Genomic DNA, 25,633 nt, shown 5'->3' on the forward strand with positions numbered 1-25,633 from the left:
TTGATAGGCTTACATTCTTAGCTACAAATGATGTCTTATTGAATATGATTTTATAATTTATTACTTGTAATAGATAGAATATTTCATAAAGATAATCCTTGTCATCATGATTATGCTTCCACATATAGGTGTTCAAGGTGCAAGTATTGTAACTCTTTCACCATTTGTTGGAACCATACCTCCCGCTACAAATTGTGTGGCCTCCAAAGAAGCTTTAGAAGCAAGCACTAAAGAAGTAGTAGAAGTTACAAATACTACTGTCCCTATTCTCATAGATACACAATGATTCATAGATAAGTCTATTGAGGTCAAATGGAAATAAATAAAAGGCGCATTCATGTAGAAACAATTTTTAGAAAACTTCGAATATTTCTAAGTATACATAGATATCATGTGGTCCATGGTATAGAGGATTGAATGTAGGTTCCTAGTCGTTCCTTATCCATACATGATTGAATGGATTCTTACACAGATGGATAATTCTGATCTGTTACTTCATAGTAAAAGTGGTGGTGATCTTCCCACCTATTATGGAGAAGACATGAAGACCTATTATAAGATGTATAAGCCCACAAGGGATTGTAATAACAATTTTTACACTAGTTTGGATGATCTCCAGACAAGAAACATCATTAATTATTAGTGATAAATGTCTACTAAGTTTCCACACCGCCTGTCTGTAGTTTACTTGACGATGATTCTTAGGGATATGCATCAATATATTATTGCTATGTGTTGTAGGTTGCATGGGCAAAAGAACATTGAAGTATTTGAAGAGAACTCGTCATGGTAAACTCTTCCATTTTACAAATATACTTTCTTTTGAGTTGCAGTGTTATGTGGGGCAGGCTAAAGCATCTTTGAGGACAGACCATGAACCATAATTCTATATGTCTGTATTTCTATTGGATGGGATCTATGCAAGGTATAATTTCATAGGGATGTATTGGAATTGAACCAGGTAGGATAAGTTTCCATTTTACTTCCACTATAGAGTGTTGTCATATTTGAGTTTTAGAGGAGCATACGACAGGTTCGTAGCATTTCTTCGCAGTCATATTCCAAATGATATATGATATCTATGAAAATTAGGAAGAAGAAGAGGAAAGGAGGAGTGTAGAAGAAGAGTGGAAAAGGTAGTCATAGGAGGAAGCAACACAAAGGCTCGAGGAAGAAAAATTAGCTCAAGAAATAGAGGAAGAGTTGGAGGAAGATGATACCATCAAACTCATTGATGATGAATCAAGATCTCTGACAAAACATCCTCTTATGGGTGTTAATCTCCCATTTGATGAAATGGGAATCACACCTCTACCTAAAGACATAATAATGGGTGTGTGAAATGTCACGTTTGATCATCTCAAGAAAAGTAATCCACAAAAAAGGTGAATATACTTCCCAAATGATCCTTAGAATGTAGTTTCAACATCTATAGAAAAGGTGATAACTTCTAATACTAGTAGGAATCCACATGCAATCATGTCAGAAAATGTTTCTTTCGCTACAACATCACAAGATAACTCAGAGTATCTATTGAATTATAATTCACGATTAAGGAAACAGTTAGTTGCAGCAAAGAAACAAGTGAAACATATCGCTGAGGAAAATCAGTTACTATATTCACAGAAAATCAACACATCATAATGGAAGTCGACCATATAGGAGGAATTGGGGCCAACGGAGTATAAAATGGTAAATTTGTATGATGAGATGACACTTATTCAATAATTAATCGCACCCCCTGTTGGTATACAAAATAAATCTCAAGAAGTCCTTAAGCTCCTAAAAGTGGAAAATAAAGCAGTTGTCAAGTTTACGAATGCGCTGCCAAATATCAAGAGTTTATGCAACAATTGGTTGAGAAGGATACAATTTCCACTGAAATAGACAAGGTATAGTTGAGGCTCCATCATCAGAATTATATCCATCGTGGAGAAAAATTGACTAACACTATTGTCACTTATAGTCGATTGCACCATGAACTAGAGTCTCTAGCATAGAAACATGGGATTCCTTCAGTGTGATCACTTGGATTGATAAGAATTCGGGAAATCATCTTTCATGAAGTGAGAAGCATATAAAACAAATTAATCAAGAATTAGAACAATAAGGCTTGGAGATAACTAAATACATTATTCTATAATATGTCATCACACCAGTTGAAGCTCACAATAAACTATCATGGATATGGAATAGTGTACAATCAAGCTCCAAGACCGTATTGATAAAAGCATTGGAGGTGAATATGTGATTTGAAACAGACTTTCCATTTTAGATCAACTTCATTACTACAAAGTTCATAGCATGGCATACATGCATTACAAAAGACCTCCATGAAGAAGCCAATGATTCATCAATTTAGTATCATCTTTGTCATATTAGCAATTTTGTTTTACATAGCCACCATCTTATATGTATTTTGTCTTTTGTAATAAGTGAAATGTAATGAATTCCAAGAGAGACATGTGGAATGTAAAAGATTATTTATAGAATATGAAAGGTTCTATGGAAGCCCATAGGCCATAGAAGTTGAAGGGTCATGAGGAAACTCAAAGGTTATTGTCATTTGTTATAAATAGCTCCTCATAACTCAAGTAAAAGGATTGGATTATGAGAGTCTTGCCTTGTATTATATTGTAGTGAATGGGAGATAAATCATTCTTTGGATAAGGAAGTTGTGGCTTCATGTACCACTTGGATCTAGATTTTCACCAACGTAACAGTGTACTTGGAAATATTTCACATATAATATGAAGCTCTATGAGCCAACACTTCTTCATGTATGTATCATGGATGTATTAAGATTATTCTTGTTATGTTTCCAGTATATGTTGGTGTAATTACATACTAAGTCTAGTAAACTATTTCGTTGCTTAGATGTGGATATTGTTGAATAGGTGTTTTTATGTTTTCACAATTGTTGTTTATCCTTTGAACTAATTTGTAGGTAAATCAACAAGACTTTCTCTTTCGCTCTTGGGTCTCCCTTATGATAGTACTATTACTTCTCTAATGGGAGGCTCGTTTACCTTTATTAGTCATGAACGTTTTCTGTGCATTCTACATTTGGTGTCACACAAAGTGTATATACTTGCTTCCCCAAAGGGGTTTTTGAGATATCTTGTTTATGTATTGTAACCAAGGTGTATCTCTAAAACCTTTATAGTTGTGACCAGACTATATAACATGACAAGACTCCTACACCAAATGGTTTTAGGTCTAATTGGGACCTCATATCGGGGATATCCTCTTACATGTTGGTAGTATCCAACACTGTCAACATTTTGGTTCTAGAAGGAGGGCTACATGATAGGTTCATCCTATGAAGTATGTTTGAACCTCTTACCATTAATGGTTTCATCCCATATCATAATCATGAGATGTTTTTCTAAGGCTTTAAATATTTCAATTTCCATGGAATTTTTACATAACTTATCACATCTAGAATTCAATAACAAGGGTACAACAACTATTGTTGATTACGTGATTGAATTTGTTCAATTTTGTTTTTCAAGTGGAGTTTATTCTGAATAAATCCCGACAATTTTGTTTTTCAAGTGGAGTTTATTCTGAATAAATCCCGACAATTTTGTTTACCCTTACATTAGATAAAGAATAACATCTAGTCCTTCCATCTCATCTTTTAAGAAATTTGTTAATGAGATTTGTCATGTTTTTGACAAGTATGAATATCAAGATCTTCTTAATGAAATCAATCAGCTTAGAATGAAATCGAATGAATGTCTTGAACAATTTGTTGACCGGTTCCTTCATCTTTGTTATGAATTTCTGGATGAGGACATGGATTGGAAATTCTTGGATGAAAAGTTTCGCTTCTTAGTAAGGATTTCAATTATTTTTTTTGAATAAGATTCATCATGCACTCTTGTTCAAAAGGAATTTCAAAATCCTGAAGAGGAATCTAATGTTCCTTTTATTCTTTGTCCCCTTCCTTTTGATGTTCTGTATGTGAGACCTGAAATAATTAGTAAACCGGATGATCAATTTGCTAATGAGGAATTAATATTTCTTTCACATCCATACCTAGAAGATGATTTACTTGATCCTACTAATTAGCCATCTGTAAGTCTTCATACTTCCCTTGCCGATCCCTAGTCCCTTAATCAAGTCAAATCCTTGAACAACCATGACCCTAATCATTTTATTTTTTGGATTCTGGTAATGATTGTTCAAGTTTCATGGATGAATCTTTATTCCCGTAGGAACATTTAGATTTTCAGAAATTTCAAATGGATTCTAATGTGATTATTGAAGAAGTCCTTTTAGGTGTATCTCCTTTTGATCAAGAAGATGCCATTCTTATCATTGAGGATTTTTGTGGTAATCTAGAAAATCTTTTTGATCAACCTCAATTGTCTTATGAATCTTGTAATTTAAATGTTGATTCTTGTTTAGACAAGAAGATGACCATGTTTTCTTAGTCCAATTTTCAACCTTTTCAAAGTTTAAAGTCAAGGTAGGTGGATGAGACACTTAAAACTATGTTGATGGTTATGTCAGGTTCATGTCACCTGAATAGTATTTGTGATTTTGGCCAGTTTAAGATTTTCTAGTGAAATCTTGTTGTTAATGTCATCTCGTGGGATGTCAATTCTCTCTTGAGGGATTTTTATTTTGTTCATATTTGAATTTTTAACCTCAAGATAGGAAGCTTAATCTAATTTTTGAACTTCAATTGTTACACCCTACCTCATGAAAATATCTAATCTGCGATGTGGAAACAAAGAATGATCTTAATGATTGTAAAATCCTTCGACTTGACATCCCTTCTGCATCATCCATTGAAAATATCAACTCACACAACACATATCATGGTCAATCTACATATATTGCTCATAATGTGGATTTGTATTTGATTAATCTTTCTTGTCAAAGTATTCCTAAAGTTTTTTTCAATGATCATGTTGTAGATTCACTTGAACAACCTATCAGTTACCACCCACGTTTCATGGCTTGTACTTTCATACATTCAATTGAATTTTGTATGGCCACGAACCTGGTAGATGTGTTTTTTGTGGAGCCTTTCATTTGATAGAGAAGCTAAGAATGTTACACCATTGTAATTTCACTTTTTGTCTCTACTTGTTGGTGCAAATGTTTTGGTTGTTTACCTTTCTCACTGTACTGTATCTTGTTTTGATCTTACATGCTCACATATTTCAACTCATAAGTCAGAAGCAACTTTTATGGCTGCATTGGAAGCTCCATTTCACTTAACCCAAATTTGAAACATTATTTTAGGATAGGATAGGTTGCATTTAGCTAGATGCATAACATTATTCCTTTGCATTTCCATTTTCCTATTTTTTTTCTTTTGGTTTTATTATTCATTGCATAATGTTGGTTTTTAGTTTCAAGACGATGTGGATATTCTTTTGTAAAAGGAAATTTGTGGTAACATACAACCCTTGACTTATCAGTAACCCTCTTATTTTATTTGGTTTTGATCTTTAAAGTCAATGACTTTTTGGATGGAAAATATGATCCTTCAATCGGGAAACCATAAGAAAAACCTTGATGCTTGTATCTATCTAGGATTCCCATTCCTTACTCAGTCATGTTCGTTAGTGTTTTCTGACCGTTTTATTTTAGTAGAGAACGACAAGGGGGGGAATTTTAGTGAGCAAAGCATTAGAGGTTTTAAACATGTCTCTGAAGGAGAAACATCTTATGCTCTTAATAAGTCAGGATCCATCTTATGCCCTAGTAATATAAAGGTTCCTAACACACATCTATTTATTCATGAAAATAAATAAATAAATGATGAAAGAAGAGAAAGGGTTCTTGTGCAGAGGGGTGAAGCAAGCGACTTCATTGGGTTATTGTCTAGGCTCGCTGGAAGAAAAGCAATGCTTGTGTTCTTGAAGTGACTCCCTCAGGGTATTGTCTAAGCCTACTATAAATGGAGAGATAATAGAGATGTAAAAATCATACTCTTCTTGTTTTTAACTCGCATTGATATATTACCCTTACTTTCATCTAAAGGAATAGGATATGGCTTGTTTTATGATGTGTTATGTTGAGGAATGAAATTAAGGAGACTATATCTATAACCTGGTAGAATGGGTAACTAAGGCGAGCCACTGATTGAATCAATACTTCCTGAAAAATTGAGACTTCGTTCATAAATGGAACCAAAACCGAGAAGTTGAGGATCTCGCGGTCTATCGCCAAGTGTTGTCACTGCAACAATGACCCTTCAATTTTTTTTTCCTGACTCAATTTAGGAGCCTACATGAACTATCATTCCAAGCTATTTAGTCTCGTCACATTGTCTGATTTTCTATTCCTATGTTTTCTCTTGGTTTCATGTCCTCCTAAGTGAATGTTTTCTAATTTCCCTCGCCTAACCTTCAGAAGCACTTGTGTTATCTTGTCTAAGGATAAGTGAAGTCATATATTTTATTGACTTAGTAATGAGCCTTGTTTGCCATGCAACACACACAAAAGCAAAGAAAAACATTTAAAAGAAAAAACACGGTTTAAGATGATGAATATTTTCTCTCTTACTGAGCACACTCCTTCATGTTGAATAACTACGTCCTCAACTAAGTTCACTCCTTTGACATGAAGTGATTTGTATTACAAACATGAAGGTTTATGGAAAACTTGCAAGTAAATTTTTATGTATTTTAGGCAATGGATCAATTTGAAATAGTACATAAACTAATGGTTTTTAAACTCAGTTTGTAGCATAAAACCAGAGATAAATATACCATACAAAGCAACACAAGATGACAAAATGATAAAGGAGTTCACCCCTCCTAGGCTAGATTTCTTGGTCTAGCTTCCAATGTTGGGCCTCTTTCGTTAGGTTCTCAAATCTATGATCTCATGGATTTATAATGCCCAGAATGTAAAAATAATGTCTCCAATGGATCTAGAACACTTAAAAACCCCAAGCTAGGCTCCTATTCGGCTCAATTTGGCTAAAACCTGAGAAAGTTATGCTCTAGAGACATTTTGTTGCTAGCTGTTTTAGAAACTAGCTCCTTCGTCTAATTGTTCTATCAATTTCGTAGTTCTGGAGAATGTTGGGTTGTGTTATATTCATTCCACGACTAGCCAACATAGTTAACTGGGGGGTTAGAAGGGGGGCAGAGGCCCCCTTCGTTGCAGTGATTGCGTAGCGGGGCAAGTCACAGGGGGTTTGAAGGGTGCAAGTAATCCCACTCTATGGGGTCCGGCGCAGCGCCCTGGATTTTTTTTGTTTTGGACCATATGTTAGGTTGGGCGGACCTACCTATGGTTTTGTGCATGATTTTCGCACATGGTTTTGTACACGATCGTTTTTAGTCCATGGTATTGGATGATTTGACATGTATAAATATGTATTGTAACATTGAAAGGAATATAATGAATAATCAAGCTGGTAGTCCTGGTTTTGGGATCAAGGGGGAAACATCTATGTATATGTGTTTTATGTGTTATGCTCTCACATTGTTTATTTTCTGTTCTTAGAATTCATATGCAGGTAATTTCTATATGGGGTTAAAACCTACATTTGGTATCAGAGTTGTTTTGGCTTCAAGGGGACGCCTTTGTTGCTGAGGGGTTTCGCTCGGGCCTATGGTAGACCCTATTCAGTGGGAGATCAGCGAGATCGATTCCGGTGGGGAAGAGGATGGCAAGAAGTATAAAGATAGAGATCGAGAAATTTAATGGTCAGAGTTTTGAGCTGTGGAAACTCAAGATGGAGAATCTATTGGTGGATAAAGATCAGTGTATCGCGGTAGATCTGGGTACTAAACCAATGGGAGCATCCGATGAACAATGTAAGAAGTTTGATCTTAAGGAAAAGAGCACAATATGATTGTGTGTCTCAGATTCAGTATTGTTGAATGTATCAGGGAAAGCTACGGTGAAGGCTTTATGGGACAAGTTAGGGACTTTGTACCAATCTAAGTCTCTGGTGAATAAACTGTTCCTCGGGAAAATGTTGTATACCCTGAGTATGAAAGGTGGAGACTTGGTGATAGAGCATCTGAACGCATTTAATACTGTAGTAAGTCAGTTATTATCTATTAATATTAAAATTTCAAATGAAGATATGTGCATCAGTTTGTTGTGTTCTCTACCAGATTCGTGGGATAGTCTAGTTATTACAATAGGTAGCAATACAATTCCCTTGTAGTTTGATGAAATAGTCTTATCCTTGCTGACAGAGGAGATGAGATGGAAAAATATGGAGAGCCAGAATGGTGATGCCTTGTCTGTATGAGGATGATCCTAGAACAGAAACAAAAATAAGTCATCGAGTTGGAGATCTAAATCTCCAGGAAAACCTGTAAAGGTGGTGTGCTGGAAATATGAAAAGGAAGGGCACTACAAGAGGGACTATAAATATAAAGCTCCTGATAAAGGAAATGGATCTGATGCTGCTCCTTCTGCAGAGGTGAAAACCACCTCAGATGAAGGTGGGGATGTGTACTTGGCTTCATCAAGTACACATGTAGATGATGAGGCATGGTTGATTGACTCAGGTGCATCCTTTCACTTCACTCCCCATAGAGATTGGTTCTGCGAGTATGAGAAATATGGTGGTGGTGATGTCTTCTTAGGGGATGATAGGAAGGCTAGAATCATTGGTAGCAGAAAAGTAAAGTTGAAGTTGCAAGGTGGAAGGGTTAGAACACTTTTGGGTGTTTTTCATATTCATGCATTGGCCAGAAATCTGATTTTGGTAAGAAAGATGGATGATGCATGTGTAAAAACAATGTTCGATAAGGATACCTACAAGATGGTTCGGGGAGAACTGGTATTGATGCGGGGAGTTTGGATTGGAACTCTGTATGAGATGCAAGGTAGCACTGTTGTTGATGGGTGCAACAGCTCTGTGTTTCTTGAAAGTGGAGTAGAAAATCTAGTGGTCTCTGGAGAGAAGACCATGCTGTGGCATCAAAGGCTTGGACATATTGGAGAGAAGGGCCTTCGAATACTTCATGCTAAAGGTATGGTAGAAGGTATGAGTAATAGCTCTTTCGATTTTGATTTCTGTGAAAATTGTGTATATGGGAAGAAAAATCGAGTGAGTTTCCCCTCTGGTGGTAAGAGGGCGAAACAGATATTAGAGCTTGTGCACAATGCTGTTTTTGGAACTGTGAAGGTTCCATCACTGGGTAAGTCTGTGTACTATGTATCATTTATAGATGAATTCTCAAGGAATACATGGATATATTTCCTTAAGATTAAATATGAAGTCTTTGACAGGTTTAAAGAATTTAAGGCTCTCGTGGAAAACCAGACAGAGAAGAAGATAAAGGTGCCGAGGACAGATAACGGTGGAGAGTTTTGTAGTAAGCAATTTGAAGAATTATGTAATAAGTTTGGTATAGCATGGAAAAAGACTACTCCATATACACCTCAGCAAAATGGAGTTGCAGAAAATATGAACAAGACGTTGATGGAAAGGGCAAGAGGCATGCTCAGTGGTGCTGGCTTAGGACAAGAATTCTGGGCAGAGGCAGTGGAGACTACATGTTACCTGGTCAATAGATCACCTTCATCAACATTGGTGGATAAGACTCCATAAGAGGTATGGACTAGTATGAAACTCACTCTTTCACATTTGATGGTATTTGGATGTGATGCATATGTACATGTTCCAAAGGATAAAATAACAAAGTTGGATAGTAAATTTGAAAAGTGCATCTTTATTGGGTATGAGGATGGTTTAAAGGGTTATAAGCTTTGGAACCCAGTAACAAGGAAGGTTGTGTACATCCAAAATCTGGTGTTCAAAGAGGTGAAAGATGTTATTAAACATGAAGTCCAAGCAAAGGAACCTGAGAAGATATAGTTTGAGCTTAAGGAGGAAGATTCAGGCTCTATAGCAGAGGAGGAAACAGAATATGAAGAGCCACAAACTCTAGGTGTGAGAATATCAGTTCAAGAAAGAAGGCAGCTAGAAAGGTATAGTCCATCTTCTTTCTGTTCAAATTTTTCTTTATCCATTATTGATGATGATCCTAGAACTGTGAAGGAAGAAATAGATTCAGAGGATGGAAAACTCTGGAAAGAGGCCATGGTTGATGAAATGGCATCTTTGCACAAAAAAGAGGCATGGGATCTGGTGGAGTTGTCGGATGGAAGGAAACCCATTGGAAACAAATGGGTGTTCAAGAATAAGACAAATGCAGAAGTAAAGGTGGAGAAATACAAATCTCAGTTGGTAGCAAAAGGTTATTCCCAGGTGTCGGGAATTGATTTTGGTGATATTTTTTCTCCTATTGCCAAGGTAACTTCTATCAGATTACTTTTATCTGTTGTTGCTGCTTTTGATTTTGAGGTAGAACAGATGGATGTGAAGACAACGTTTCTTCATGGGGATCTAGAAGAGGAGATCCCTGAAGGCTTTGCGGTGAAGGGTAAGAAAGAACTGGTATGCAAGTTAAAGAAGTCTCTATATGGGTTAAAACAATCACCAAGGATGTGGTATTAGAAATTTGATACATTTATTTAGGGACTTGGCTTCACCAGAAGCAAAGCAGATCACTGTGTGTATTTTAAATTAATTGGTTACCATGTTATTTCTTTGGTCTTGTATGTGGATGATATGTTACTGATTGCAAAATGACAAAGAAATTATCAAGTATTTGAAGACCCATTTGTCCTCCAAATTCGACATGAAAGATCTTGGTGTTGCAAACTATATTTTGGGCATGGAAATTAAAATAGATTGGACAAAGAGGAAGCTCTGGTTAAATAAGAGGAAGTATGTTGAGACAATATTGCATAGGTTTAATATTCAGGATAGTAAACTGGTGAAGGTTGCTAGTCTTGTAGGTGTAAATTTATCCGCTGAACAGTGTCCCAAGACACAAGAAGAGGAAGAGGACATGTCCCATGTTCCATATGAAAGTGCAGTCAGTAGCCTGATGTATGAAATGGTCTGTAATAGACTAGACATTGCACATGCAATGGGAGTATTGAACAGGTTTATGTCAAAACCAGGTAAGGAGCACTGGACAACAGTGAAGCAGGTTTTCAGGTATTTGTGTGGCACTAGTGATTATGGTTTGTGCTACCAGGGAAGACTAGGATTGGACAGAGTGTTGGATATTCATGGCTTTGTTGATGAAAATTGGGCTGGAGATCTGGATCAGAGAAGATATACAAGTGGGTATGTGTTTAACCTATTTGGAGGTGCAGTCAGTTGGATGAGTAAGAAACAATCTGTAGTGGCACTATCAACTACAGAGGTAGAATACATGGCAACCACTCATGTAAGCAAGGAAGAAGTTTGGCTACAGAGACTGTGTTCAAGTATGGGGTTAGTACAGGGAGCTACAAGGATAGGATGTGACAACCAAGTGCAATTTTCTTAGCAAAGAACCCTGCATATCATTCAAAGACAAAGCACATTGATGCTCAGTATCACTTTGTGATGGATATGATAGAAGACAAAAAGGTGTTGTTGGTAAAGGTGGACACTTTGAAGAATACTGCAGATGCATTGACAAAAAATGTGAGCTCTGAGAAGTTCTCCTGGTGCAGAGAAACAATGGGCATTGCAGGGCTGGATAAATGACTAAACTCTCTTGTGGCCCCCTGTGGAAAGAAAACAACAAGTGGGAGAATGTTGGGTTATGTTATATTCATTCCACGACTAGCCCACATAGTTTACCAGGGGGTTCGAAGGGGGGTGGAGCCCCCCCCTTTGTTGTGCTAATTGCGTAGCGGGGCGAGTCACAGGTGGTTTGAGGGGTGCAGGTAACCCCACCCTATGTTAGGTTGGGTGGACCTACCTATGGTTTTGTGCATGATTTTCGTACATGGTTTTGGACGCAATGGTTTTTGGTCCATGGTATTGGATGCTTCGACATGTATAAATATGTATTGTAACATTGAAACGAGTATAATGAAAAATCAAGATGGTAGTCCCAATTTTGGGATCCAGGGGGAAATCTCTATGTATATGTGTTTTATGTGTTATGATCTTGCGTTGTTTATTTTCTATTCTTAGAATTCGTATGCAGGTAATTTTTGTACAGTGTTAAAACCTACAGAAACTGCCAAGCACCAAATTCACCTAGCATTCACGAGATTCCCATCGTTTTGGGTGCAATTTTTCAGATCAATTAAATGCACAATGACCCCTATGGAGGTAAAATTGGGCCACATAGGACCATGTGCCCAGGGGATGGGGCTAACCACCCGTCCCCATCATCTTAACCCACAACTGAATAGGCCACAATTCCAATGATGCATGTAACCCAGGGTTAGCACCCATTTTTCCACACTAGATTGCTTGGAACCGTATCTCCTTCTACACCCATGGTCTTGTGCTTTTACGTGTGCCTTGGGGTCGAGCCAAATTCAAGCCCCTCCCTCGGCATATTTTGGTTCCCGACAGGCTTGGTCCTGTGGTGCTATGTGACCATGCCTTAGGGCCTATCCCTGACGCTTTTCCCATTACCAACTATAGTGCCACAGTCCTGTGAATCTCCATATTCCTTGGGGATAAGCCATACTCAAGCCCCCTCACCTGTCAACGCTCACATTGCTCATCCCCTGGTTCTATGTTGATTGTGTGACCTCGAGCTGGGGCTAAGCCCCGAATCCTCCATTTCTAGGCCATGGATTCTATGGTGGGATGTGATCGGGGGCAACTAGCTTAGCCCCAACCCCATTCCCCAAATTGCAATGCCAAAACTTTAAAATAAAATTTGGAACAATGTTTAATAAGAACCAACAATAGCACGATGGTAAAGCACTACCCTGTCTACTCTAAGATCACTGGTTTGAACTTAGTGGAAGCTAGCTTGGCCCCTTAAAAATATTTTCATTGTTCGAGGGTGCCATATCGAAGCCCATGATTAGGCCATGTGGCACCCAATCATTGGTCCATTAAAAAAACCAACATCCAATCAAAATTCGAAAACCATGAACCAATTAGGTGTAGTCACTTGGTAACCTACCATTGGCCAGTGGTACAAAGTCAACCTATTGAGTGAACCTGCTAAGTCATTGTACAGACTGCCTAGTCAACAGTCCTGTACTTCAACCTACAAAAATTTTACTTGTTTATGAAAATTATCAGAACGTGATATTTAGAGCACAAAATATCAATTTTGAGTGATTCAAGTTGAGTTCGATTCAAGGTGACGAGATATACATTTTGGAACCTTTTTCTAGCACTTTTGAACACTTTAATTTTTGAGCACTTTACCAATCCATTGGATCACTCCCCCCCACTAAATGATTTTTGACCACCAAAATACTATTTTTAGTCACCAGATAAATGAGGGTACATTTCCCTCACCCTTCCAATCTCCATCCATTTGGTCTTACATGGATTAGTACATTTGAGCCCACAAGAAGGTACTACACATTCCCTTGTTTTGAAGTTCTTTTTCTCTTGTCAAGGATAGTATCTTGCTGCAATTGTTCAAGACAATTAGGATAGAAATATTCTATTGAAGGAATATGAACATTCTCTCCTTGATCTTCAATCAAAGGAGGCTCATTTAATATCAAGTTCTGTTCACATTTAAGCTTTTATTTGCTGATGAAAAGCCTTACTCCATCTCCATCCTAAAAGCTATGGTCAATATGATGGTTATCATGTCTACCATTTTACTTGGCTTGACTCTTCACCAAATGTTCTTGTACCATTTGATTCACCAACTAAATTTGTAATGGTTGATTAAGATCTGACACAAAAATTGATGTTGTAATGATTTTAACTTTCAACACATTGAAGGCTTCTCGTTGCTTGCCTCCCCATGGAGAGATGTGTTTCACCCTTTTCAAATGATGCAATGAATCTAGCTTTGTATTGAAAGTGTTTTTATGTGTATCACCTTTAGAAAGTTTTATTTAATAGTAACCACTTCACAAGTTTAACTTAGTGAAATAAAAAAACATTATTTAATTTATTTAACAAAACATGAATTCAAGGAAGAGGATAATGATTCTTTACCGTGATTTTGTTCAAATCTCCCAAATCCACACACGGTGATTTCCATCACCATGTACCATCCTTATTCAAATCCAAAACATTAGGAGACCCAAAAAGATATGTACTAGACCTAATGACCCCTTTTTCAAGTAGATTTTTCATCTGCTTCTTGATCCCTTCATTGTCTAACACCAAAATATTGTTCATACCAATGTTCAAAATTGATGCATCTTACTGCGTTTTAACTTCATGTTTTTTTCCTCTTTTAGGAGGCAACACATGAGACTCCTGAAAATTCTTATCACATGTGTTAACAACCTCAACTAAATCATTTTTGAGCTTTGCATCACTTCCTTGGAAAGATTCAGATTCCTCAACGTCCTTTTGTTTGATCATTAACAATCCAAAATTATGACAAGCGTTTACAAGCCTCTTCATTTGTTTGGTCATCACAAGAGACAAATTCAATTTCGTGAAATGTTCTCTAACAATATAATCAATCCCATCTTTAAAAAAATGATACATGTTCTAATGGTGATGAAATATGGCTTTCCTATCATATAGATATGGACTTCCCAAAACAAACCTACATATGTCTCGTGGTACTACATCAAGTTCCACCTTATCAATAAAGTTTGCAGTGATGGCGAATTTAATTATGCATTTTCTTGTGACTTGCAACTTGGCATTGTCACATACCCAACCCAAAGGAAAAGGTTTAGGATGAGGAATGGTTTCCATTTTTTTTCATGACAATGGCCTCTGAAATAAGGTTGGCTTGGGATCCACTATCAAACAGAGTATCTATCTTATATGGAAAATCTCAATTCTTTATTTTTCATTTTGAGTTTTAATGGGCTTGCTAGAAGAACTAGTAATTGCAATAGAATATTTACCTTTCAATCCCATGGCTGTGATTTTGGTCTCATCTCCAGAATCATATCATAAATCTTGTTGAGTTGTTGCAACATTATTCTCTTTCTCCTTGTTGTTAAACGTTTTAGGTTTCAACTGAGGATGAATTCTACAACAATGGTGTTCTTCATGGCCTTCTTTTGTACGATGTTTACATGTGATTTTTTCTCCCTCTTTCTTGACTGAAGAATTATTTTTGTCTTTAACTTTAAACTTCCCCTTTCCTTTATCTCTATAATTGAATGGCTTCTCACTAATACCTTTAGAAAAATTATTCCCTCTTGCTTCTAAATGTGTTTCATGTACACAAATTTCATCTAGCTTTGTAGGGTTAAACATAAGAATTGTATGCCTCAAGTAACTATGTAAATAACCTATGTATTTAAGGGGAGTGTCTTGAGAGAAGAAATCTACAACTAGAATGAGAGCTCTTCTTCCAAACTCCTAGGTATACCTTTGAACACTCGTAGCTTTTTCTTGTCTAAAATTTTTCCAGTCCATTGTTTGTTTCTTCATGTATGCTAATGGATAAAATTGTCTTCTTAATGCAGCTAAAAACTCATTCCAAGAGGAAATAATATTACCACTTTTCTTGAGATCCTCTTGAGTTTTGGCCTCCAACCAAATGAGTTATGCACTTTCCAACCTTAGAGAAGCAAGACGAATTTTAGTGCAATCATCACTAATTTTTTGAATCTTGCAATAGACGTCAAGTTGATGAACGCAATTATCCAATTTCTCAGCATCTACTTCCCATTTATTCCCTATTTTAGATAAGAACTTCAAATTTTACATCAAGCTTTAACAAAGGAGTTTTACCATGTCCCTTTGAAGTTCTTGGAGGACTTTGTGAAGGGGTTGAAGTAGAAGAGTATGGGGGTGAATATGGAGGTGAAGAAAAAGGTGTAGGTGGAGGTTTGTCACCATTTCCTCTATTACCCTTTAGAGGATTTGAGCTCTCTCCTTGTAACCTTTTGTTTCTCTCTTCGAATAGAACTTTCACAATTTCATACATTTCAAATAAAAATTTTCTGAAAGTTCTGTCATGCTCACACAAATCCTCATGACCTTCTTCATGTGCCATGATTGGTGAAGCTTGAGATATGCGTGGATTTGTTGAACCCACTTGAGGATTTCCTCTATGTCGATGGTGGTCGAGCTCCATCAACCAAGGGGATCTCCCTAATATGAAGTCCCAATCAGACATCACACTGTTTGGTGTAGGAGTCCTATCTGGTATAAATGCATGTTTGCCAAATCCTCAAAGATCTACCTTGGCTCTAGTTGTCAACATAGGAGAGTGATGCAATGGTATCTTCGAACAATGATCTATCTTGGCTCTAGTTGTCAACATAGGAGAGTGATGCAGAGTGATGCAACGTATCTTCAAAAAGAAGGTGAGTGTGCCTGGTGAGCTTGCAGAGTGTTGTGCTCTACAAAAACCCCCGATTTCATATCATTTTTATTTATAAAGGTTAACATATTAAATGGGTCCCTTTAAAAGTTTAATTGGTATCAATACTTCTATTGTTCAAAAAGGTCCGATAATCAAATGAATTCATTTAACAAATAAAACAATCTTTTATTATTGCGATAAAGCGATCGCAAGATCGCATATCGCAATGACATGGAAAACACATATAAGTGGCACATTGGTCTCCGCCGATGCGATTTTGCTATCGGATATCGGCAATACTCCATACACATCTTAAAAAACGCACATAACATAAGCTCCAACGCGATGCGCAATCGGCGATCGGCTATCGGTGATACTTCGTATGCAGTCAAAGCACCTTAAGTCATTTACCCCGATCCGATGCAATTTCGCAATCGGCAGTTGGCAGCATCCCATGTACAATAATAAGGCGCCCAGGTCTTACCCCGATGCGATGCGAGATCGGCGATCGGGCAATCGGCACTGCAATCTAAATGCACACTGTTATACTTCTTCACGGTAATCCAATGCGATTTCGCAATCGGCGGTCGGGAGAGTCCTATGCGTATGATTATATAACACCTATTCTCCTAAAGCGATGCAATATCGCTATCGGCGATCGGCATTTCAAAAGACATAACTTGAAAATCTAAAGTATTATTGATATCCGATCGCGATAGAGCACGGATTTCGAAAAAGCCGTTACATGGAGGGATAAGGTGATGTATTCGTCTTTAAAGTTTTGCCCCTTCAATTAATGATCACCTGCACTCAACTGCCAAAATATCCATAGCACGCTTAAGAGAGTCATTCAGCCGAATAATGGTGTAATAAGAATTTAAGGAGTAGCAGGCCTTAAACGGCCATTTAATGTATCTGTAAGATCTTCTCATTGATTTGATCCACAGCCATTTTTGAGAGTTAATCTCTCAGTATGCTTCGATTGATATATCTTTCCCGCTATAGATTTTCATTATTATATTTCTATGTTACGGTTTTTCTTGCCTTTGTGCAGAATTCATCTTTTGAGAGAAGCTTGAGCAAGATGGGAAAGAAATCTAAGAAGACCGCGGGTTCCTCTGCTACATCAGTTGAAGGACAAGCTGCCGCAGATAAAAAGAAGGGCTTAATATCGGATACTACATGCATGGGTCTCACCAGAGCTACATGGCAAGGCACTTACAATTTGCTAGAAGCCGAACAACCAGTGAAAATAGTGACAGAAGCTAGTGTGGACTTACTCCGGAAGTCTGATTGCACTCTCAAAGATTTGGCCGACTCTTTCCTTCACAGGATAGCGGCCAGAGAACAGATTCTCCCCTACACAGATGTCGTGCGATGAGCGATTGAAGAAATTCCAATCATGGATAGAACTTTTAGCACCAGAGATGGGAGGATTTTCGGATCGTTCAAGGCAGATCATCTAAGGCAAATGTATCATTTGCCCGAGCCAGAGAAGGTGTATAACAAGGCGTTCCTGGAGAAGTTTGCAAGCGATAATGAAAATGAATCCGAACCCATCAGGGATTGGAGGCAGAATCCAGCCAAGCACAAGCACGAGTCTTTCGGTAAGTACTCAGTCGATTCTCTGGCTTCTCCCTATTGCTATGCGAGGATAATGATGTGTAGACTATGGGGATTACATGACTCTGCTAACTTTACCATAGAGATGGTTCCTCTAATGGAGGCAGCAGTAAACAGTATAATTATGGATTGGGCCACTATCCTCTCGGATAAACTAGCCGTAGCTGTTCGTGATTTTAGAGCTAAGTCTGTTGTCACTGAAAGGAAAATTCCCCCATTTTATTACAGTGCATATATTTTAGATACATTATGTTTCAATTCTGAATTTCCCGTCCTCGGTTGGAGGTGGACTGCGCAAGACCCCTCACCCATTCATATATACCACCAGAAATTATGGAAGTCTTCTTACAAGCACCATCTGTACCAAATCTGCAATGGCTTTATGGTTCCCATTCATTATTCTATTTTTGATAAGCCCATTCCCAAGATCTCCTATCTAGCTTCGTTTGATTTACCGGCGGTAGCGAGTTGGTTTGGAGAAGAGAGATTTACCTACATTAGAGTTTTCGGCAGCCAAGCCAATCCGCATGTTCTCCCTTTGTACATTCCAGATAAACTGCTAGCGAGAGAAATTGCCTATCAGATTATAGCTGAGAGTACTACACAGACTCTCAAGAAAGAAAAGAAGAGGGGCTGGCCCTCTTTTCCCTTGAGATGTGGTGTCTATACTCTGCATGATCTCAAACATGCAGAAAAGGAAGCCACAAAGATTCAATCCTTAACTCTGTCCACTATCCAAAATAGGCTATTTGATCCAAAGAAAGTTGCCTATACTGCATTAGAACAGGCCAAATTGACAAAATTTGAGCATCAAGAAGATATGTTTGACGACTTGTTCGTTGCCTCTGAATCAATAGGTCAGGCTAGAGAACTCGCTAGGATGAAATATAATGATGAAGGGTTAACTGAGTTCAATAAACTTAGAGAGCAGAGGTTGCAAACTCTGCCTCTAGATTTACTGGCAACAACCCCAGCGACATCGTCAAGCGAGCCTGGTCGGCAACAGTTAAGCCAACCTCCTGTTATAACAAAAGAAGCAACAGGCAGAAAGGCAGAAGAAAGAACAGGAGGAAAGGCAAAAGAAGCAACAGGCAGAAAGGCAGAAGAAAGAACAAGCGGAAAGGCAAAAGAAAGAACAGGAAGAAAAGCAGCAGAGAGCGCAAATAGAACAAGAGGAAAGAAAAAAGAAAGAGATAGAGGAACAACAGAAAAGGGAACAAGAGGAGAAACAGAGAATAGAACAAGAAGAAAAACAGAAGAGAGAACAAGAGGAGCAACAAAAAAAAGAACAGGAGGAAAGGCAAAAGAAGCAACAGGCAGAAAGGCAGAAGAAAGAACAAGCGGAAAGGCAAAAGAAAGAACAGGTAGAAAGGCAGAAGAAAGAACAAGTAGAAAGGAAAAAGAAAGAACAGGCAGAAAAGCAGCAGAGAGCGCAAATAGAACAAGAGGAAAGAAAAAAGAAAGAGATAGAGGAACAGTAGAAAAGGGAACAAGAGGAGAAACAGAGAATAGAACAAGAAGAAAAACAGAATAGAGAACAAGAGGAGCAACAAAAGAAAGAGTAGGAGAAAGAGCGAAGGGAGTCCCAAGCTGAAAAGCAGAAACAAACCACCATTGACCCCGAATTGCTCCAGCAATGGAAGCAATTTGACTCTATTATCAGTGGAATGGAATGCTCCAAAGATACAGACACCTCCAAAATAAATGACACACAGGACATTACTTCTCCTCAGGTTCTAAGTGGAACCAGCGGCCCACCTATTTCTAAGGATGTTGAGGTAATTCCAAAAGGCCCTTCTGATCAGATCATTCTCTAGGTAGAAGATATTCCTCCCTGGATGTTTTTTACAGCCCGAGGCATAGAGCAGTTGTAAAGCGATCAAGGAAAAGACGAAGGACTGATCAACCTTGTATCTTTCTAGAGCAAACAGTCACGGGTAATGTAGTATGGAAGGAGGAATTGGACCCCTCCGATGACCTAACAAAGCTGTCACAGTATGCAGGAGCCTATTCCGCAGCGACAATCGACAAGGCATCGGAGGTAAGCCTTCTACTGAAGACTAAGGACCAAGAAATTTTTGCACTACAGGCAGAATTGGCCGAGACAAAGCAGAAGGCAGCGCAAGCAGAGGAGCAGTTGCTGGCACAACAGCAAACGAACAATCTATTAACCCAGCAATTGCAAACAGAAAAGCAAAGGATCGACCAAAGCGCGATCCAGAAACAAAAAGACTTATCGGAGGCATTGGCACAATTGAGGACAGCGAATGAGCTAATGATGAAAACGAAAGACGAGCAAATAGCTCAATTGTCATCACAGCTCGAAATCCTAAAGGGCACCCAAAAAGTGGAGGATTTCAGAGCAGAAGCATCACAAATAAACAATGCATTAATATCGCAGATTAGGCTCCTATGTCATCAACTCACTGAGGCAGAACCATTGTGTGAGCTAACTACATCCGTATGTCAGCAGGTAGAGAAGGCCAGGAATGAGTTAGACCAAGCTGAAGAAGCCATAACCGCATATCTTGATTGGCAAGATTCTGATGTGGGAAAAGCAGTGAATTTGCCCAGAATCCAAGAAACATACAAGGACATACTCTTCACAGAATGGCAAATTCAAGTGATGAAAGCAGAAAGGGTGGCTTCGAGATGTAAATCAACTGCCAGCAATCTAGTTGATCTGGTCAACAACACCATCTACTTAGCGAATATGATCTCCCAGTGTACACCTGGAAGCATAACAACAGCAAATATGATTGAGCAAACAAGTTATCCTGACTTAGAAGAAAAGGGGAGGTTAATCGCTGGGGTTAACACTTTGACTTTCGATGCATATTGGCTCTTTCTGATCAAGCCACACACACAAAGGTCTGCCCTTAAGTGTTTAACAGATGCACTCGGGTGTATAATTCCCGATATTCAAGATGCCACATATGCTGCCCAGCTCAGTTCGTGCCTCAACAAACCACCTGAAGTAGAGCCAATGCTTGCGATAAGTCAGCTCAGGTTTAAAGGCAAAGAGCCTACCTGATGAATCATGCCGCCGATTGCCAGATCGCTGAGGGAGATAGGATCAATATTTATTGAGACCAACTTAATAGCATTTCAGTTTCATAGATATTTAGATTAATTTAGTATTTATAGACCCTTTCATGTTTTTAGAAAGGGTCGTAAAATTTTGTAATAGACTTAAAGACTGAAGTTTGCACTACTGTGCTTCAGCCAATATTCTTTTATGAAACTCGACCAATCGTTCTTAATTTGACGAGGAAGTTTCTTTATGCAATTGTGCACTATTGTCTTTGTTGGGAATGTTTTTTGCGTTGAGGGAAGAACTGCAACATAGCGATTGATATTTGGGAGTATTAAGCAGCTCATATGGTATTTCTATCTACGTCTAAATTCATTCCTTTTATATGAATTGTTATGTAATTATTCTTGCTATTGTTGATTATATGCATGCGCTGTAACAACAGATCTTTATTCATTCCACTATTGGATGTTTTATGATGTGCCTTTTCCTTTAATCATGTATGTAACAATGATATAAATGATAAAGTGTGGTAATTTTGCTTTTATCGCTTTGCTTAACTATTTATGCACAACAGTCTTGAATGAATTAATATCTATGTCTTAAAGATGGAGTCATCTATATGCCTGTCTTTAAGCACAGACCATCAAACGCTACGCTTTAGAGATCAATAAGTCCCCGGGGTAGATCATAGTTATTATATTCTGGCTGATAGTTTTAGTTATTCGCTTACCGCTAGCATAGTCTATAAGTCACTCATCCATCCCGTTTATCTATCTTTTGGGAAACTGGTCCCATTATCCCCAGTCAGAGCCACTATTCCAAACGGAAAAGGAGCTGTACTAAGGTCCGGACCGGGTGGTTTCCCCAATGTTGTTGCAGCGATTTTCGAGGCATCAACATTTTTGGCACTAGAAGGAGGGCCTGACTGTGAATGGCAAACAAACCTAAATCTGCTAGCCATTCTAAGAGTAATTCTCCCTCCAAATCCCCTCGGACTTCTCATTCGCATGCTGGTTCGCCAGTATCCGAACAAGAAGAAGAGGAATCAACTACCACTGCTCAAACCCATCATACTTCAGAAAAATTAAGTCTTGAATCACCTGAAGTTCAGTCTCTTATCCATAAACTTCAGAGTTTCTCGATTTCGCCACAGAAATCTGAGGTATCACACAGCAGTGTGACTTCGCAGTTCAAATTACCCCATCCTCTCACCAGACTTTAGAGCGAAAAACTCGGTATTGAACCTACTGAGTTCCCTTTATCGAAAAGGAAAAAGGCAAAGAAAAATACTGAAGGATCTGATAGTGAAGAGTTTTCATCCATATCCTCCATTTCAACTTCTCATCTGCAAAGTCAACCATCCACTCCTCCATTACATATCGATGTTCACCAGGGATTAGGTGCTGTAACATCCCAACCTGCTCACTCCTCAATATTGTTTCCTTCCCAGCCATCTGGAATTCCAGCGGTAGTATCATCTACTACTGCTATTATAATGGCAGACCCATGGACCAGACCTGGTGCAGTCAATATGCCTGCACCATTGCATCCATTACCAGATCTTCCTTAAAAATGGCTGCCCAAGTTTAATCCAGATAATGGGACCCAAGCTGAGGAACATATCAATAATTTCATGTTGGCAGTCAACTTGAAAGGAGTAACAGAAGAAGATGTTGTTGTTAGGCTTTTCCCTTATACCTTGCAAGGATCAGCAGGATCCTGGTATTTTTCTCTACCCTCTGGTTCCATTACCAGTTGGAACACTTGCCAAGAGCAGTTTCTTACCAAATATGGAGATGATAGGTCTTTGGCTACTTTAATAAACGATCTCTCCAATCTGAGAATAGAGCATAGGGAACCAATAAAGGAATTTAATGCTAGATTCAATAAACTCCTGAACAAAATCCCTACAGCTTCCAAACCAAGTGAACAAATTCGGAGCGCATGGTATATAACAGCTTTGCCTGCTAATATAGCCATTTTTGTAGACAGGGCTGGGAAACCTACCTTAGCCGAAAACATGAAAGAAGCACTTGCTGTGGAAAAGCGTGTCAATGCTCTAGAGAAGAAAGCTGCTCTGGAAGACAGAAAAGCCAAAAAAGTCTCCTTTAAAGAGGATTCTAAGAAGAAAACCCCAAAGGACCCATATGACATGGAGGGTTTGCAAAAGGTCCTGAAAACTTTGTCTAACGAAATGGTTGACATAAAGAAACAGGTAGCCGAAACCTCAAATAAAAGACCATTTAGGACCTATAAGAGAACTGAATCAAAGCCACCGAGTGTCATATCTAACGTAGATTCAGAGCAAGAAGAAGAGGAGGAGGAAACAACCTCACAAACGGATGATGAAGAAGAAGTAGCTGAATTCCATGGAATGTGGGATTTTATACTCCCTAACTCTGATACCGATAACGAAGAAGAAGCCTTCCCGGTCACTACTAGAAGTAGAAGTACTTCTGAACCTATCCAGGCAACTTCAAAGAAAAGGAGTGCAGGTGCTGCCACAATAAAGGAAAAAGTACCTCCAAAGAAATCACCTGCAGTAGGTCCCCAAAACTAGCCTTCAACTTCCAATTCTCCTTCAACATCTAAAACGTTGGTGGTATCCGATTCAATGGAATACAATGTTGTTGATGACATGAAGAAAACTAAAGCAAACATAACCATGTTTGAACTTAGTAAATTAAAGCATCAGCAAAAATTACTTCTTAAAGAATTGAATGCTGTTCCTTCTACACCTCTTCCAAGTACTAAAGTTGCTAATGAGTCAGGCCAACCTCCTCCAAGTATGGTTGAAGCTACTGATTCAGTTCTGATTGGAGATAGATCAAATTCTCATACTCCACCATTCCTTCTAACCTATGAGATCTATAATCGAAACCTGCACAACTGTTTAATTGACTCAGCGGCATCATCTAGCATAATGCCAGCTTCAGTTTGTTTTAAACTGAACATTCAACCCCAGAAGTCTGCTATCCATATTGTACAGTTGGACAGAACCAAAGTACAGGTTGTGGGAGAAATTAATTCCGTAACTATCAGGTTGTCTGCTGATCCCAGAATTGTACAAAGAATTGATATCTTAATAGCTGATATACCTGAATTTTATGGTTTAATTTTGAGTAGGGATTGGTCCGAAAAATTGCATGGGTATATTTCCACCGATTGGTCACACATGTGGCTTCCCTATAAGGGTAAGCCAAATCAAATAAGGATCGATCAAGAAAAACATATGACCCACACAGTCACTGAATTTGAACAAGAAAAACCGCCCGTGGCATTCAATAACAACATTTTGGGGAATTATTCATCAGAGTCATTCTTTGGAAACTTTGTTGGCCAACCCTCACCTTTCTCAGTTAATCATTTTTCATCTCAGATTGAGAATTTTTCACAAACAGATAAATCTAGATGTTTCAATGATGATGAGAAAACTGTAAATATGGTTGTTAATTTTCCTTTATTTTTGTCTTTATATTTTGATGGCTCCAAGTCGAGCGAAGGCTCAGGAGCAGGATGTGTTTTGGTTAGTCCACATGGGGAAAAAACAATGTTGTCTTGTAGATTAGAATTTGAATGCACTAACAATACGTCCGAATATGAAGCCTTAGTCCAAGGATTATATAAAGCAATCGGCCTTAAAGTACAATACCTAAAAGTATTTGGCGATTCGGAAATAATTGTTAAATAGGTGAGAAATGCAATTCATTGTCTCTCAAATCACCTCAAGCATTATCAATCTCTAGTGCAAGATCTTACCTCACATTTCTCGGCATGCAACATTTCCTCAATTCCTAGGTCACAAAACTCAGCAGCCGACCTACTAGCCAACGTAGCTTCCAAGTTTCTACCTTCTGAAGACTATAGCCCTGATAGATTTTCTGTAGAATTGATTTTTAGGCCTTCAGTTCCTGATAATGTCACTAATTGGAGAGTATTCAACCATGATGAGGACATTTTACAATTCTTAACCTCTGAAAAGTCCTATGATAATCAAATCACTGAAGAAAATGAGCATGACTCCCAAATAAAAGAATCACCTCAAGAAAATGCAATTCCTAAGCCTGTAGTAAAGCTAGAAGATCTTTATGATATTAAAGACAGGTTTAGACTTGTAATTAATGCAAAGCTCCAAAGCTCTACCCTAAGGTTTGAATTGATAAATTTAGGTTCTGAGCAAGCTCCTCAAAATATCAATTTAGGATTAGGACTTTCTTCAAATGAAAAGGAGGCATTCATTAGATTGTTAAAGAAAAACAAACAAGTTTTTGCTTGGAAATATGATGATTTGAAGACTTATGACACATCTATTATCCAACACACCATTCCCATGCTTCCCGATCAAAAACCGATCTAGCAGAAGTTAAGAAAAATACACCCAAATTTAGAGAGCCAGATTAAGTCAGAACTTAACAAACTCCTGAAAGCCAAGATTATTTTCCCAGTCCGACACTCAAACTGGGTCTCTAATATGGTGCCAGTCAGAAAGAAAAATGGCGGCATTCGAATTTGTATTGATTTCAGAAACTTGAACAAAGCAAGCTTGAAATACAATTTCCCATTACCTACTATGGAGCAAATACTTCAATCAGTGGCAGGCTCTGAATTGATGTCCTTTCTAGATGGTTTCTCAAGATACAACCAAGTCCTGGTTCATCCTGATGACCAACTCAAAACTACATTTAGGACAAAATGGGGAACATATGCATATCAGAAAATGCCTTTTGGACTTATAAAT

This window comes from Pinus tabuliformis, chromosome 4_2, assembly GCF_031772625.1.
Source record: "Pinus tabuliformis cultivar Carrire ecotype Pingquan chromosome 4_2, CPIR1, whole genome shotgun sequence".
Taxonomy (NCBI): domain Eukaryota; kingdom Viridiplantae; phylum Streptophyta; class Pinopsida; order Pinales; family Pinaceae; genus Pinus; species Pinus tabuliformis.